General features: G+C 42.0%; 1 protein-coding gene across 2 annotated transcripts in view; it reads right to left on the bottom strand.

Annotated features, from left to right (window-relative positions):
* Positions 1–1,849: 1,849 nt before the first annotated feature.
* Positions 1,850–13,405, bottom strand: part of LOC150044044 (melanoma antigen preferentially expressed in tumors-like) — a 28,063-nt gene continuing 16,507 nt past the window's right edge. For both annotated transcript variants that reach the window (XM_090321842.1, XM_090321841.1), the window contains exons 5-7: positions 6,443–10,275; positions 5,870–6,075; positions 1,850–3,201 (exon numbers count right to left, since the gene is read on the bottom strand). The gene's annotated coding sequence lies outside the window, so the exon portion shown is untranslated. The remainder of the gene's footprint in view (positions 3,202–5,869; positions 6,076–6,442; positions 10,276–13,405) is intronic.

The raw sequence follows: 13,405 nt of genomic DNA on the forward strand, positions 1-13,405 counted from the left end.
AAGCAATAAACATTCCAACCTTACACTCTGATCTAAGCTTTTAAGTGCCCAAAATGCTCTAGCTTCAACACGCTTATGGCAATGATTTTTACTTTGTCTGCCTTAAGTGTTTAACCTTTCCTGGGCCCAGCAATTAGCCTTATGAATGTGGTCAGAGATGGAACTTCCGATCTCTAACCCTTTCCAGGTCTTACAGCTTGGCCCCAGAGGCCCTCACAATGATCACTAGCTAGACTTTTCTTTATTACACATCCACCGAAGGGAGAGGGAGGTTTGACTGACAGTTTACTCATCAGATTCATTCCATGGAGACAGAGGGGCTCACAGCAAGATCCTTGCTTCCAAGTGCACAGGCGCCCTTCCAGACTGGCAAAGGTAAGGAACTAAACACATTTTGTTTGTATGTCCCTTAACTTACATTTTCTTTGCTCCAGGCTGGTGCTCTAAACACTTGAGCCACAGTGGTACCTTTTATTTGGATATAAGAATCTCACAGAAGTTCCTGCCTAGGCCACTTCTGAACCACAATCCTCAGATCTCAGCCTCCTGAGTAGCTAGGACTGTAGGCATGAGCAACAAGGCCTACCTAAGCATGTTAGAATGACTCTAAAAACAACCTGCAGCTCCAAATAAAATTTAACAAGCTGACCCAAAGTCCCATGCAGTGGCAGCACTAATAGACCTTTCATGATGGGTAATTTTGAGACTAGCGTGCCCTTGGCCCATCACCTTTACAAGGGTACTTAAAGCTGCCCCTGCCATCTCCAGATACTGCTCACCCTTTCCACCAAATCACCAAGCATCAGTGGTTCCTGGCAGGATGCAGACCTATGCAACGCTCTTCTAATCCCCTTTGCTGAGAAAATAAATGCCTCTTCTAGTAGACATTTGATGTCTTGAGTGTGAAAATAAGAACTCCCATAAGATAAAAGGAGTCACAAAGGAGGGCGTCACCAGATATGTGCTGTGTAGGAGTGAACAAGGTGTCTCTAGGAGACAGCTATGTGAATCTCAATGTCACTGGACTGCCTGCAGGTCCTATCAATCCCCAGACCCAATCACAGGCCCCATGCAGCCGGCAGGAGTACTCCATGCCTCTCCTGGCCCTCTAACTGGGTGTTCTGTACAGGGCACATGGCTCACTGTGTGCAAATTTTGAGGGGCAATGGGCTATGACATGATGTCCAGCCACCTGCACACGGAACGGCTCAAGGCCCAGAGCTCAAGCCTAGGCCAGGAGTATGGCCTAGTGCTAGTGCTTGCCTAGCATGCATGAAGCCCGGGGTTCAATTCCTTGATACTACATACACAGAAATAGCTGAAAGTAGTGCTGTGGCTCAAGTGTTACAGTGACAGCCTTGAGCTGAAGAGCTCAGGGACAGCGCCCAGGCCCAGAGTTTAAGCCCCATGACTGACAAAAAGAAAGGAAGAAAGAGGTGGGGGGAGGTAGTCACTTTAATATGGAAAAAAATCCTATTAAGTGAAGTAAGCCAGATCTAATTAACATCAGCTCCACGGTTTCCCTCATTTGTAATAATTAGTATTCATTGGGGATTTTCTTAGCAGAGGATCACAATAGCTCAAAAGCTATATGCACACAGCCACATAGCATAAGGCTAATTGAAACTCTAGGATATGGAACTCTAGGATATGGAAAAAGAGGTTTATCTTTGTGGTTGCTGGGTTTTTTTTTCAGATAAAATATTATAGGTTTATTTAAAACTTAATTCTCACCTTGAGTATGCAAAATACAAACTCCACAAAATGTTCAATTTTTTTACTTTGTAGTTTACAAATATACAAAACAGAAATTTGCTTAAATTTATATTACATATTTATTAAGGCAAGGAACTATATAGAAAAAACACATTTGTTCTGCTTAAGGCATACTTGGGAGTAAACCATTGTACAAATTATTGCACATCTGAAACCACAGTGCATAACAGACTGTCTGCATAAAAAAATGTTAAAGAAAGAAGTAAACCAGGTGTAATTTACCTGACTTAGGTCATACATGTAGATCCAAAGACAAAAACAGATTCCTTGTCAAAGTATGCAGCAGTTTGAGAACTTTGGATTCCTCTTTTGGTACCTTTAGAACCAAGACTCACCAAGCACCATCATTTAGGCTATTAGAACACATATTCTGTACCTGAAATTTCTTCCTCTTCTTCTAACTGAATAATGGCTTTTAGAAAGCAAAGAGAATACAAGGTGATCTTTATACTTATATTGCATCTGAAACATTCAAGGGAATTCTGGTCTTCCCTTCTCCCCCTTCCCCTAACTGACGGATCTAATTTATACCTTGATATCCACAGCTTCCAGTCACCCCCACTGCAGTGTTTTGTAACTCCAGGCATATTCAAGTTGATTTAGAATTGGAATGATAGAAGATCCAGTCTCAGACCCCATCTGTTCTTTGATTTTGTGCGTGTGTTTCATTGTTTAATTTTTTTGTCTTTTGGATTCCTCTTTTCTCTTGATTATCCATCCGATCATACGCTGACTTTGTTGGGAACTTGACCATGATTGTAGTGCTTTGCCAGCTGAGCTCTCCCCACAAGGGAAGACAGTGTGAAAGAGTTGAAAAAAAAAATACTGAATTCTCTTCTGGCAGTGTGGGTTGTCATGTCTATCCACTGTCTGGGATTTAAAAGTGCTTCTTCATGTGTACGGCCAGGTAGTCCAACCTGGAAAAGGCCCTGTCACACTTCTGGCACTAGAAGGGCCAATGCCCTGTGTGTTTTCGATAGTGCCTGGTCAGTTCATCAGAGTGGGCAAACTTCCACCCACAGCCATCCCAGTCACAGTGGTAAGGTTTCTCACCTGTGTGGGTTCAGAGATGTCAGACTCGCCAGGTGGCTGCTTCATTAATGTGTGGGGAGGGGCCAAGAAGGTCCTCTGGTGTCCGAAGAAGCAGGGGTACCCGAACCCCAGTCAACGAAGTATTAAAAAAAATAATCTAGAAAGGAAGCCCCAAGCCAAAACTAAATAAATAAATAAAACAAAAAAAAAACAAACTGTCCAAGATATCTTCTTTGGATTAAATAGAGTGAGTTTGAACAAGCAGCGAGCCAAGGAGGCCAGGGCCATGCCCAAGCATTCTCCATGTGCCAGGAAACTCAGCTCTCAGGAGGCACTGGTTTTTCTCTGTCTTGACATACTGATGATCTGCACACTTCATACATTGCTCCATATCTGGTGGAAAAAGATAAATAACCATTATTCCACTTTCAGAAATGCATTTCCATGGAAATTGGAAATTCCTGCTTAGAGATAAAACTAATATGTCAATATTTGTTATCATAAAAGTATTACCAATTAGTATAAGAAATGTTCAAATATTGAGATTCCAGCTCACCCCAGAGTGGCCATTATCAATAAAACTAACAGTAACAAGTACTGGCAGGGATGTGGTGAAAATAGAATGCTACTACTGTGGATGGTAATGTAAACTTGTTCAACCACCCTGGAAAGAGGTATGGGGGATCCTCAAAAGACTGAGCACAGAGCTTCCCTATGACCCAGCAATCCTACTCCTGGGCATTTACCCAATACCACCCAGACAACCCCACAATATGTATAACAGCACAACCATGTTCACTGCAGCATTCTTGACCATAGCCAAGATTTGAAATCAACCCAGACGTCCTTCCATGGATGAGTAGATCAAGAAAATGTGGTATATATACAAAATGGAATTCTTACTAATTCATCAGAAAGAATGATATTGTACCATTGCTAAGGAAATGAAAGAACTGTAAAATATTAAGTAAGCCAGAGCCAAGGAAACATAGGTTTCATGGTTTCCCACACTTATGGTAGCTAGAATATGCCTATAAATCTACATGTAAACATACTTGATGATATCTAGATATATATCTGTGTATATCTCTGTGAAATGTTCATAGAAGCCCTGATTCACAACCTTGAGTTAATGACCTGAGAAGCAGTGAGAAGCTGAGGACCAAATCACCCTTAGAAGCTCTAACATGCTACGCACAACACTTCATTGTTTCTTGCTGTGGCAAGAGAAGTTCTGTGCACTGAGTACATGATCCAAGTTCTCCTTGTCTTTTAAATATAATCTGCAAGAAAATTGAGACCTTCTCCTTAATAAGGATTCATATTTAATACTAAGTAGTTCACCAACCACTACTGAGTATCAAAAAGTGAGTTTGCTTAACATAACCATGTATACATTGGGCTAGAAAAAATATAATGCCAGATAAAATTTCAAGGCCATGAACTTTGTAATTTTAAAGAGCAATATCATCAATTGTTAGAACCTGAAGGAAGGGAAATTTGGTTGTACAATATTAATTTTTTAATTGGATTAATCAGAGAATGTTAGGGAGAATTTCTACTCAAGTGATATGACAGGTAACTGTCATATTAGAAATCTCATTCTCTGGGCAAGAGACACAGTCAAAGCAACAGGCAGCCTTTTGCTCCTGAGGGGATTTCCTGAATCCAGAATCACAGCTCTCACTGTAAACTAAGTGATGAGTCAGGGGAAAATCAAATATATGTTAGCAAATGTTCACACTTTTACCTACTCATCAAAAGAGTTAAGTATTCTTAGCAATTAGATGATTTAAGAAAACATATCTATATACTTAAAACCAATCTGATACTGTTAAAGATTTCATAGGTCATGATCCCCAAAGGCTTATGTGCTATTGCAGTCCAGTGGAATGCTGAACCTTTAAGAGGTAGCCTAACTCAATGGTTTCCCTCATTTGTCATAATCAGTAGAAACCTTGGGCTCTCCTAGCAGAGATTTACAATAGAACAAAACCTAGATACATAAGGCCATATAGGATGATGCTAAATGAAAGGACCTCTAGGATATAGAAACAAAAGCCATATAATGAGAGATTGCTGTCCTTAATGTACTGTTATCTCTCATCTCTTTTGCTATCCCTTGGTTATCTCATATTGTTACAGTATTTCACCTTGTTATCTGATACACTGTATATATGCTATTTGGTTATTTGAAATTGGATAGGGAAGGAAGGAAATCAAGATGAGGGGTGTGGGTGGGGGAGGGAAATGGGGACCAAGACATGAGAAAGGGTATCAATGTGTGTGAAGTAATGCACCTTCTATCTGGTGAATATAATGTAACCCTTCTATTAATTACAATAAAAAAAAGAGGTAGCCTAATACTAAGCTGTTCATTGAAACCCAATCCTGGTGAAATTCTCAAGTGTGTGTGTGCCTATGTGTGCCCACGCGCACACACAGATGCATACATACACATGCAGTCACTAGTGTATGTTAATCCTAAGGCTGGTACACTGGGCCTGGGCACTATCCCTGTTTTTTTGCTCAAGTCAAATTTAGACCACAGCTTCATTTTCAGATTGTTGTGGTTAATTGGAGATTAGAGTCTTAGAGGTTTTCCTGCCTGACATGGGTCCAAAGCATAGTCACAAGATTTCAGCCTTCTCAGCAAGTAGGATTATAGGTATAAGTCACAGATGCCTTGGAAATTCATTGTCTTCTTCTTATTCCTGATAAATGAAAACTCTCACTGTATCAGTCAAAGCATTCTCTAAAAGACAGACGTCTCCTACATAGGGTTATGTGAAACCCACAATCATCTTTTCCCGTTTCCAGGAAGTGAAAATCTTCTGGTATACTCTTCTTTCCTGACTTCTCTCACTCCTGATGCATAAATTACAAGTCAAGAAAGCCTAGACTGAAACTACCACAGTGTGAAGTGAAATGAACCTGATTTGTTAATATTAAAAAACTGTTACAACATGTCATTTAGATCTTTATAATAAATTAACATTTAGAAACATGGAATTTATGTATCTTTTCCATCTAAGAGTCAGAAAACAAGGACATGACTTACTGGGAGCTGGCTCTGGAGGTCTGGTTTGGGCCTTGCTAAGCCGAAGCCACTTCCGGAAGGGGACAAAGGACAAACAGGGAGAGACAGGCCCCACTTCTCCACACACCTCCACAGCCACCACATGCATGCCTTGGTACAGACCCGGCAGGAAGCACGGCTTGTCTTTGCTTTTCTTCAAGAACCCCCGCTTTCTTCTCAAGCCGCATCTGGGTAGAGAGCCTCCTTCAGGTACTTCCACCACAAAGAAAAGCCCAGACAGGACTGGTGAACAAAATCCCAGCCTCAGACGGAAAGTGCCCCAACCAGATCTGTAGGCCCTAACTCAAACATTCATCCTCCCAGAGGAAGGAGACTACACCTGAGCCTCTCACTGGTCTCACTGGTTCCACACAGAACCAACTCGACCAAGGTCAGCATCGTCTCCCCAGACTGCTCCCTATCTCACTCCCGCCCCGCCCCTCTCCAGCCTGAGCTGTACACCCTGCTCCAGCCTGCCTTTTTCCACAGCTGTCCTTCCCACTGGCTCCTGGCTACTCTACTTTCAGCCCCAGGCCTCCACCTCCCCCTTCCCACCTGAGACAAGGTGAATACAACAGCCAGACGTGTGTGGGCCAGGGCAGCTTCCGGTGGCGGTCTCCTTCTGTGGCCTTGGACTGGGCTTGGAGTCCAGTGCTCTGGGGTGCTGCGGGGCTGACCCACTGCCCATCCTGGAGTGGGTATGGGTGACATGGGGGTGTCCCCCACCGTGGTTGCAGCCTCTATGGCTCTCATCATTGGTGCAGGGGCTGTGGCCAGGGCGGAGGGCGGGTGGCTCAGCCAGGTGAGAATGGCCGCAGTGGCTTGGAGCTGAGAGCTGGGCAGCGGCACTGGACACGGAGTCCTGGGGGCTGTGCGTGGAGCAGAGGCAGCGGCGGCACCACGGATTGCCCCTCCCTGCCCCTCTGACCCCCCACCCACACTGCGCCTATGGCCGCAGATGTGTTTACTCACTATTGCATAGAACAACCATTTAAAGTTCCTTTTCTTCCTGGATACAGAGGTTTTGCAAGTAATTTCAAAATTCAAATTTAAAATATGGAATGTATAAAGCATTATGATTAGGTAGTATATACCCTGAGGTTTTCCTAAGGTCAAGATTAATACACTAATGAAATTCTCATCTATAAGGCTACCTTAGGACACTTGTGCTCTTTAACCTTTATGAAAACCTGACTTAAAGGAAATACTATTTATCAGAGTAACTGCTTATCAGGCTTTTGACTGTTTAGGAAACTGAATCAAAGCTCATTTATATATCAAGACTGTGTCAAAGTCCTTTAAATGGCCAACTTAATCAGTAGCTGTTTCAATTTTTCCCATGGCTATTTTAAGTCTTTCTGTTATCATAAATTTGATCCAATGAAGCATTTGCACTCATGCTCACAGAGGATGGCATTACAAGTGTTTATTCACCAAACTTACTTAACTTTTCAAACTGAAGGAAATCTAGAAAAGTCATGCTTAGGAGAAATTTCTATTGATCTCTCCTTTACTTAAATTTAGTCAAAAAGGATCTTAATGGCACAGCTGCCCACCTGACTTGTCTGTCACCTGTGTACAATATAGGACCAGACCAACTTGGATATCTCATCTAAGCAAGGAGGAGAAATTTACCAGGACAAAGGTTAACCAGGCAAAAAGGTTCCATACAGAGACAGCAGACTTTCCTTTGATCACTTATAGATTTTTCTGTCACCCATCATAGCACTTACTTACTAATGTCCATGCTTCAGCCTTGTCCAGCCTCTGAGGCTGAAGTGCTCACCTGGGATTCTCTGTTCTCCACAATTAGACAGCCCTCACAGTTGATCACATGAGGCACATGGTTGGTTAGAAATGAGGATGCCTGCTCTGTCTATAGCTCTCCCACTCCGGATACTAAAGACCCATTCTGGGCATGCCTTGGTTAGACATAAGGATGCCTGCTCCTATCTTCTGTCTATAGCTCTCCCACTCTCATACTAAAGACGCATTTTGGGCATGGCTTGCTCACAGTGACCAGGATCTGTCCCAGTTCACCAGCCCCAGAGGGAAAGTTCCAAAGACTCCTATCTGCAATTAATCAAAAAGCCAGAAGTGCAGTTGTGGCTCAAGTGGTAGAGCACTAACCTTGACAGCAAAAGAGCTCAGGGACAGAGCCCAGACCCAGGCCCTAGGACCTGCACCAAAAAAATAAAATAAAGTTAAATAAATAAATCAAATGACATAGTGAAAAAAGCCAAGTGAAATAACAAGGCCCTTAGTTAGAGTGTATTTATTTCAGTCTCTAACTAAGCTCAAGGCCAGAAGCAGAGATATGACTCAACTAGCAGTATGTGTTGTAAGAAAAACATATATAGGATTCATTACTATACTATTTCAAGCATACCATTCAGAAATGCTCTTGGGGCTGGGAGTGGGACCTACTGGTAGAGTGCTTGCCTAGCATGCAGCAAGCCCTGTGTTCAATTCCTTGGTACCACATACACAGAAAAAGCCAGAAGTGGAGCTGTGGCTCACGTGGCAGTACACTAGCCTTGAGCAAAAAAGTATCCAAGGATGCTGGGAGCCAAGTACAGGGTCAGGCTGGCCCATGAATCTGCATCACTGAGTAGGTTAACCACACAAAGAAATGAGCTGTCATGTATGAACACCATATCTAACTTTGAGCTATATCGTCGGTATTGTGAATCACTTTCTGCTGAGACTTGATTACCATCGGTTACGAATGTGTTATTGCTTTATCACTCTCTGCTGAGACCTATAGTGAGAGTAAACACGTGGACCTCCCTGTCCTGCCCACCTTTGTGCTGATAGGCTCCAGCACCCGATATTAGCTGGAGCGACTTCCTGAATAGAGGAGTTCCTGCCTTGATGGGTCTCCCTGACGCATCTGATTGTCCTCCGGAGAGGGAGGGCTGGGTGCAGGCAATCAGTGGGCCCTCTAGTTTCTCGGCTTGTCCTGGTTGGGGCGTATTCTCCCTATCCCTCTTGCAGGTCGGGAGGAACTGAGGACTAAAAACCCCAACATTATGGCACGAAAAGAGTGCTCATCAAAAGCGAAACCGTCGGCGAGTAGAGCCAAGCAAGGTATTTGAGTCTGTGATCATTCCCAGTCTGCCTCCAAAGTGACATGTCGTTGCATCAGGCAGTGACACAAGGACAGTGCTCAAGCCCTGAGTTCAAGCCCCAGGATTGGCAAAAAAAAAGGGGGGCCAGGAGTTTGGCCTACTGGTCTACTGGTTGAGTGCTTGCCTAGCATGCACAAAGACCTAGGTTCGATTCCTTGGTACCACATGCATAGAAAAATCCAGAAGTGGTGCTGTGGCTCAAGTCATAGAGCTCTAGCCTTGAGAAAGCCAAAGGCCCTGAGAGTTCAAGCCCCAGGACTGGCAAAAAAACAAACAAACAAAAACAGAAATGCTCTTGGAATAAAATTCCTGTGAGAAGGGTGGGGAGATTTTCTTAGTGGTAGAGTGCTTGCCCAGCATGCACGAAGACCATGGTTAGATTTCTCAGTATGACATACATAGAAAAAAAAAAGCCAGAAGTGATGCTGAGGCTCAAGTGGTAGAGCTCTAGCCTTGAGAAAGTCCAAGGACAGTGTTCAGGCCCTGAGCTCAAACCCAGGACTGGAAAAAAAATTCCTGTAAGGACTACATACACTATATTAACTAATTGCATATTCACATATCCAGAATAGCCAGGTTCCAGTGACTAATGATGGCTAAGGCTGGGAGGACTGTGATTTGAGGCCAACCTTTTCAGAAAAGTCCACACAATACGTTTTGATTACATAACTTTACAACAGTTGAATTAACTTTACTTTTTTAATGTAATAACCTGTGCAGACATTAGAGTGTGGGGTAGTAATCAGGAAATGTCAATTGACCAGAAAATGTAAACAATGAAAGAAAGCACAGGACTTTAAACTACATGCACTTCCTCATAGATCTCCTCTGACCAAACAAAAAAATCCCACCAGGTGCTAGTGGATTACCCTGCAATCAAAGCTACTTAGTAAACACGCACGCACACACGTGTACATGTGTGCACACACACCTCTCTGGACATTAATGACTTCGTTTACTGTCTCGTAAATGGACTATGTTTCCTGGCTCACTAGCCCTCGCCCTCTGCTTTCAGAAGTTTTAGCTTCCTACTACAAAGACTGTCAGGACACTCCATCTATTTTTGAAGCTGGGAATCACCGCTGGGAAGGAGGTAAGGAGACAGTGAAGCAGCTGGGCCATGCTGGACCTAATCCCTCCAGCGGTGTCCACACTGAGCACTGTAGCACTTGTAGAAGGTGGTCATTGGCTCATCTGCAGAGTGGGTCTGAAGCTGCATGAAGTGAGCACGAGGATGTTCACACTTGGGACACAGCTCTGAAAATTAAAAAAAAAAAAAGACCATGTGATTCACATTGTACTAAAACCATGCTCATAATGAAAACATCTTTTTTTTTTCCTCCCACGCAGTAAAGTCTGAAAGACTCTCTGAGGAAATAGCAAATTAGATGCATGGTTCAAGTAGTAGAGCACCAACTGTGAACAAGAAAGCAAAGTAAGAGTGGGAGGCCCAAAGCATGAGGCCCAGTAACAGCTCAAAAAATTAATGCCTTAATCCTCTTAATCCTACTACTATGACTACTTAATCCTACTACTTAATCCTAACTACTCAGGAGGCTGAGCTCTAAGGATCAAGGTTCAAAGTCAGCCCAGGCACAAAAGGACCTGAGACTCTTTATGTCCAATTAGCCTCTAGAAAATTGGAAGTGGAGCTTGGCTCAAGGGTAGGGTAGTAGCCTTGAGCTAAAGAGCTCAGGGACAGTGCCCAGGCCGGGTTCAAGCGCCTGACCCACACACAAAAAAAAAAAATTTAATTGAAGGCAACAAAGATGTGTTCTCCCAAACTCTGGTTTGTTTGTTTGTTTTGCCAGTCCTTCTGCAATCTGCATCTGTCTGTAGCAACCAGATAAAGATTTTGGTCTGTGCTACAGGTTAGAGAGGCACAGAGCGATCAGGCTCTAGTGCCTTTTCTTGGCGCAGTGCTCTAGGGAGCAGCAGCCACCATCACTGCTGCCACTGCCACCTCCACCACCACTGCCATCACCACCACCACTGCCACTGGTGTGGGCTCAAAACTGTCTTCTTAAACAGGCTGCCTGACTTGTTCCTCTCTGACCAAGATCTTTGTGCTTACTTGGTGTCACTCTTTAGCAATAAACTTTCCGTTAGAACGCTAAAACTGGTATCTTGGTGAGAGCTCAGTTAGGCTTAGCCTGAATCTCCCCTCTTGTCCCAGAATATCCACAAATTGTTTTTCATCTCAATATTTTGGAAAACACATGGCCTTTGGGACATCATGGTCCATTTATGACTGTATATCCTCTTGAAGATGAAATGATAGTTGATATCACACTTGAAATTGTGATCTCACAAATCCATTGTGACCTCATGTCATTTTGACATCACATTTTCATTGTGAAACTAACAAACTTACAAATCTAACATGTCAACATAATACTGTGGCATCAAAAAAATATGACATCCGTGTTCCACAGTGACATTATGCTACTCTGACTTCATAACATTTTATACCAAAGATGGCCGGCCCATGGGACATCATGAAAGCTTTTTGAACTCAATATTCCTAGTAACATAATGACAACGATCATTCTGATCTCACAATCAAGTGTGACCTCACCAATTTATTGTGACAGCATAAAACTATTATTATATAAAAACTTTGAGATCACATGGCCATTACATCATCTCTGTCCCACAGTAACATCACAAAACCATTATGACCTCATAAAATGTTTGGAATCAGGTGGCAATTGGAACATCTTGGTCCTTTCACAATTCATTCAGATCCTCATTTTCTCCAAATGACAACTGAGATTTGATCTGACATAATGACATCAAAATCAATGGTGACATCACTAATCCATCATATCATTATGTTGTGACATCACCAAATGTGCAAGAATACAACTCATTATGACATCACAAGATTATTTTGACATCACATTATGAAAACACAATCTGAATGTGAAATCATAAACTCAATGCAGTTTCATCTGTGGTGTGCCATCAAATTATTTTGACATCACACTGATATAACAAAAGTATTATGACTCCATAATATTGTCAAATCATTTTGCCATTATGACATCACAATACCATGTTGATGCCAAAACCCATTGCAACATCATCCCCCATTGTGACACCACCAAATAATTCTGCCATCACAAAACAATCATGATGTTGTGACATCATAACACTATTATGTCACTTTCCTAATTTGACATCACAAATCTATGTTCACCTCCTAATATTTTGGACAACAACCATGGCTTTTGGACATCACAATCCACTTGAGAACTCATATCATGGTGATGCAATGATAGTTGAGATCACATTTGTTGCTGTGATATCACAAATCAATTGTGACCTCAGCTACTTTTTGAAATCACCAACTCACTGTGATATCACAAGACTATTATATCATTACACTGTGACATCACATTGCTATTATGACAATACAATCCCATGATGACATCACAAACCCATTGTTAACTCATCCACATTGTGACAATTAATCCTCATTTTTACATCAATACACTATGACATAATGAATTATGACATATACTGTTACATCACCAACCCATTATGACATCATCACCATTGCGACATTGCCATATGATTGTGACATCACCAACTAACAACATTACAAAACTGCTATAAGTGCAACATTTTGACATGTTGCCAGTGTGACATAACAATCCTATTATGATATCATCATTCCAACATTAACTTATTCCGAGGTCATCAATTCTTTGTGTCATCACAAAACTATGAAGATATCATAACATTGTGACAGCAAATGGTCATTTGGACATCACAATATTGTGACACAAGAAACCTATTGTGACATCATCACTATTGGGATATCCAAACACATTGTGGCTTCATCCACATTTTGAAAACACATTGTCATTAATATTATGAAATCACAAACTCATTGTGATATCACAAACCATCTGGGAAATTACAAACCCATTGTGACCTTTTGAACACTGTGACATTACCAGCTCATTGCGACATCACTAGCTCTTTGTAACAACACTGACTTGGGACATCACAAAACTTATGACATCATAACATCATGGAAAGACCTGCCATTATGACGTTATAAGACCCACATTACAGCACAATCTCATTTTTACATAAGTACATTGTAACATCACGTATTTATCATATCACCAACTCATTCTGATGTTACATATCTATTATTACATCATTATACTGTGACATCACAAAACTATTATGGCATCACTGTCTTATTGTGGCATCACAAACCTATTTTTGAACTTATAGTATTTTACACCAAGTATGGGCTGTGAGATATTACAATCACTTTATGAACTCATCTCCTCCTTGTGACACAATGAAAGCTGTGATTGTGACATGACTATTCCACTGTGATCACCAGCTCTCTGAGACATCACAA

Source organism: Megascapheus bottae, chromosome 30 (genome assembly GCF_031878675.1).
Source record: "Megascapheus bottae isolate mThoBot1 chromosome 30, mThoBot2.hap1, whole genome shotgun sequence".
Taxonomy (NCBI): Eukaryota; Metazoa; Chordata; class Mammalia; order Rodentia; family Geomyidae; genus Megascapheus; species Megascapheus bottae.